The sequence below is a fragment of the Callorhinus ursinus genome, unplaced genomic scaffold (assembly GCF_003265705.2).
Source record: "Callorhinus ursinus isolate GAN/ISIS: 27379988/994484 unplaced genomic scaffold, GSC_fseal_2.0 scaffold17, whole genome shotgun sequence".
NCBI classification, from domain to species: domain Eukaryota; kingdom Metazoa; phylum Chordata; class Mammalia; order Carnivora; family Otariidae; genus Callorhinus; species Callorhinus ursinus.
Window position 1 is genome coordinate 10,772,306 of NW_027397079.1, and position 5,346 is coordinate 10,777,651.

At 34.8% G+C, this 5,346-nt stretch overlaps 1 pseudogene; it reads right to left on the reverse strand.

Annotated features, from left to right (window-relative positions):
• Window positions 1–238: 238 nt before the first annotated feature.
• On the reverse strand, window positions 239–422 carry LOC141374377 (ATP synthase F(0) complex subunit j, mitochondrial pseudogene; annotated as a pseudogene).
• Window positions 423–5,346: the final 4,924 nt, after the last annotated feature.

Sequence of the window (5,346 nt, forward strand, 5' to 3'; positions counted from 1 at the left end):
TTAATTTTTAATTTAGGTTCTCAAATCTCATTTCCTAAGGTACAGTATAAGTTTACTGAAAGTGGGAATGATTTTTTTTTTTGGCAGTGGTGCACCTCACAGATGCATTTACTTATGCCACAAGGAAACAACACATCTGCAAGTGTACAGTGAAGTTTCATGTACCCAAATAACAGAGCTTCCTGAGAATTACAGCCAGACTGATATTCCATCTGATGTGTACTTCAAGTAAAGCTGGTTAATGATGACCATGAGCAGGTGCAGGACTCAGAGCTTTCAAAGCTTTACTTTTTATCAGCACCCCTGCTCTTATAAATGGTGAAGCCCATCAACCCCATTCCTACCCAAATCTCCTGGTAAACTTGGGTATAGTAGAGCATTAGGGGTACCCAGACATTTATAAAAAAAAGGCTTTGAAACATCTCAGAGCAGTACCCACAGCTCAGGTCACCCCAATTTGCATGGCCAATGACTTGGAAATGTCACCAAGTGTGTGAAAGTGAGAATGCATTTTATCTGCCTTAATAATGCAAAAATGCATGGCACACATGCTGCACTGAGCCTAAAACACACATTCCATCCCTCTTTGTTTATCTGTCTAGCTCTTGCTCTTCCTTTAAATCTCAAGTTAGTTATCATTTCTTCTACAAAACTTACCAACACTCTAAATGGACTCTCTATTTTCTGGATCACAATTCAATGCAATCTCAATAAAAATCCCAGCAAGTTATTTTGTGGGTATCATCAAGCTGTTTCTAAAGTTTACATAGAGAAGCAAAAGACTTAGAATAGCCTACTCAATAATGAAGGAAAGAGCAAGAAGAAGACTGAAATATTAAACTTCATGACTTAATAAAAAGCTACAGTAATCAAGCCAGTGTGGTATTGGTGAAAGAATAGACATACAGATCAATGGAACAGAATTGAGAGCCCAGAGATCAATCCACATAAATATAGTCGACTGATCTACTGAACTTTGACCATGGAGCGAAGGCAATAGAATGGAGAAAAGGTAGTCTTTTTCACAAATGATGCTGAAACAACTGGACATCCACATGCAAAAAAAAGGTCTGGATCTGGACCTTACATCCTTCACAAAAACTGACTAAAAATGGACCACAGATCTAAATGTAAAACATAAAACTATAAAACTCCTAGAAAATAACATAGGAGAAATCTAGATGACAACTGTTATAGTGATGAGTTTTTAGATCCACCAAAGGCATGATCTATGAAAGAAATAACTGAGAAGCTGAGCTTCATTAAAATGGAAAATTTTTGCTCTGCAAAAGACAATGCAAAAAAAAAAAAATCAGAAGGCAAGCCACAGAGTAGGAGAAAATATTTTTAAAAGACGTTTGACAAAGGACTGTTATCCAAAATACACAAAGAACACTTAGAACTCAAAAATAAGAAAATGAGGAACCCAGTTTAAAATGGGCATAATCCTGATACCTCACCAAAGAATACACACACACACACACACACACGCACACACACATACACGACAAGTAAGCATATGAAAAGATGTTCCACATCATATGTCATAGGGGAATTACAAATTTAAACAATGAGATAACACTGCATACCCATCAGAATGGCTAAAATACAAGAACACTGATAATGCCAAATGCTAGCAAGTATGTAGAATAGGAACTCTCATTCATTGCTGATTAGAATGAAAAATGGTACAGCTATTTTCAAAGACAGCTTGGCAGTTTCTTATAAAACTAAACATAGTCTTGCCATATCATCCAGCAATGTGTTTTCTGGCATTCACCCAAAAATGTTGAGAACTTAAGGCCATATGAAAATTTGCACATGAATATTTGCAGCAGCTTTATTTATAATTGCCAAAATTTGGAAGCAACCAAGATGTCCTTCAGTATGTGAGTAGATAAATTAGCTATGGTATATCCAGAGAAATGAAAATTATTCAGCACTAAAAAGAAATATCAAGTCATGGAAAGACATGGAGGAAACTCAAATGCATATTACTAAGTGAAAAAAGCCAATCTGAAAAGGCTAGGTACTGCATGATTCCAATTATATGAATTTTTGAAAAGGCAAACTCTAGAGACAGTAAAAAAAAAAAAATAATCATGGCCAAGGGTTAAAAAAGGAGGGATGAATAGATAGAGTACGGATTTTTAGGGCAGTAAAATTATTCTGTATGAAACTTCAATGATAGATACATGTCATTATACATTTATCCAAACTCAGAGAATGTACAACACCCAGGGTAAACCCTAATGTAAACTTTGGATTTGGGTTGTTAACAATGTGTCAGTGTAGATGGTAACAAATAATACCACTCTGTTGTGAGATGTTGATAGCAGAGAATTGGGGTGGGGGTTTGGAAACTATATTTTTTTGCTTAATTTTTCTGTGACCCTAAAACTGCTCTAAAAATAAAGCATCTTAATTTAAGAAGAATGAAGAAGAAATAAAGATCTTTCCAGACAAAATTAATGATATAAGTAATTACCATCAGACCCCACACTACAAGAAATGTTAAAACTCTGGCCAAGAAATATGGCCTAACCAGAAACATGAATCTATACAAAATAATAAAAGAGATCCAGAAATAAAGACAAAATAAAATTCATTTTAATTGTATATATTGCTGTAAAAATAATTATCTGCCTAAGTATTTCAATATAATATGTTGTGTTTCAATGCCATTTGTAAAAATGAAATGTATGAGAATAATAAGGATTGCAGAGAGTATTTAGGACTATCATGTGTAAAGTCCTTAAACAACATGTGAAAGTAGTATAATATTCCTTAAAAGTAGACTTTGTTTGGGGCTTCTGGGTGGCTCAGTCTTTAAGTGTCTGCCTTCGGCTCAGGTCCTGATCCCAGGGTCCTGGGATCGAGCCCTACATTGGGCTCCCTGCTCTGCGGGAAGCCTGCCTCTCCCTCTCCCGCTCCCCCTGCTTCTGTTCCCTCTCTCGCTGTGTCTCTCTCTGTCAAATAAATAAATAAAATCTTAAAAAATAACCAAATAACTAAATTTCAATTAATCCAAGAAAGGCAGAAAGAAATAGAGAAAAACCAAGGAACTAAAAATAGCAAAACAATTCTGAAAAGAAACACAAAATCAATGAATCCAAACCACCTAATCTCAGTATTTATTATAAAACTACAGTAATCAAGACCATGGAGTGTTCACAAATAATGGATATATAGACCAATTGAACAACATAGTTCCGAAATAAAGCATAGTCCTATTATATAAGTATGTTTTTCTATGTTTATGTTGTCTTAAGTTTAAGTCAAGTATTATAGATCAATTTTTGGGCTGAGTCTATATACATAACTAAAGATTATGGAAAGATACATCTGTGTAAAGGTTGAGTGTATTATATTAAAGATTATCTTCCTAAAAGGATCAGAATGCCATAACAACTTTTAGAAAATGTTTTCTTTACTAAATTGGTACCTATTGGGGTGAGTTCCATATTTAATATTTATCAAACAGACAAGTTTACATATATTTGGGTTAATATTTGCACTAAAACCTTTTATGGAATAATGTCAATACCTTTAAAAAATGGCATATTTCTGATATGTTCCTCTCTTGCTAAAAAATGATAGCAGCTCATAAATCATGGACTTTGTCATTTCTCCTCTTTCTATGTATTATGAGTATTCATACATGCAACTTCTTGTACTTATCTATTTGTACTCATAATTTAATGAATGAACAAATCAGTTTCTGGGACTTTTTCTTTTTTCTTTTAAGACTGATTTATTTGAGAGAGAGAGAATGTGGGCAAGTGGGGGGAGGGGCAGAGGGAGAGAATCTTTAAGCGGAGTCCCTGCTGAGCACTGAGCCAGAACACAAGGTTTGATCTCATGATGCTTGAGATCAAGACCAGAGCCAAAACCAAGAGTCGGAGGCTTAACCAACTGAGCCACCCAGGCGGTGGCTGGAACATTTGCAAATACTCTTTTACACTTTGTATAATCTAATAGATTATTTTTGTCTGCATTTATTTCAATTAAAACACACAAAAAAATTTACACATACGTTTGAATACATAGCTTCAACTCCTATCTTTGCTTGCCACATTTTCTCTATCTTGAAAGCTTCTAAAATTTTAAACTTTTTTTTTAAATCTGACTTATGTATAGCTCAAGGTCTTTTCGCTTTCTTTTGCTTTGCTTCTCCTTATGAGTTGGCATTAGTTTTAAGACATGAACAAATTGTCTTTTCAAAATTTTTTGGTTGAACATTATTTACAATGTCAGTTGTCTTGATTAGTTTCCTCTATTATGTATGTATGGTATCATTCAAATATTACTTACTTTTCCTTAGTGGCAGATAGAAAATGACCTCAATTGTCAACCAGTAACCTGTTTTGGTCCCTTGCCCCTACCCCAGGGAACTGATGTTTTTAAAACTTTCCATCATTCTTTTGTAGCTATCCAGAGTTCTTTACTTTCATGAAGACAGCGTACCTCTACACCTAAATATACAATCAAATATCTGGTTTTTAATATTATGTATATTAATTGTGGCTGATTTCTTTTTCAAAGACTTTGGTATCTAATGTTTTCATATTTATTAATCTTAAAATACCAACTGTTGGCCCCAATCAATATCCACCTAACTGAGTTTTGTTTATATTTTCTTTTCCTTTCTATCCAATTTTTTTTTTCTTTTTTCTTGCATTATCCATCTATAAACTTCCTGCTTTTTCAGACTTTGCTTCTCCTCTCCCTTTGGACTTCTTTTCAGATGCTAATCCTTCTATGGTTGTCTCCCTTCTCTTTCCGCCATGAACCCTGACTTTGCCATTTGCCAATCACCACAGCTAGAGTGCTTGCCCTGAACGTGGTTTACTCTTTATTTCTTATTTCACAGATGGAAGAATGATCTTGCTGATTTTCATTTTTTGTTTTCACATTTCCTCCTACTCTTTAGTTTTCTCATTTCTCTTTTTTTGGACCACTTTGAAATTCTCTTCTTTTGTTCTACTTCCTTTTTTCCTCCCCACAGACATTTTTTATTCATGTTAAATTGCTCCTACCTTCTGTGTCCAGATGCCCACAGTTTATCTTCCTCATGGAAGATTCTACTCAAGTTTCCTTCCCCCCCCCTCATTCATCTCCTTTCTCTTGCCTCCTTGTTCTATTATGCTCAGGCTAGGTAGTTAACTGAAGAAAAAGAACTGGCCAGTTTTACAGACCTCCTTTGGGTATTCTACAGAAAACAAACAAGCAAACAAAAAATTACAATTGACGTTTGACTAAAGGCATGATGTGGGGGACAGGAATGTGAAAAATACACCAAATAGGGAAATTGTAAGTTGAAGGAATAGAGGAGAGAGAGAGAAA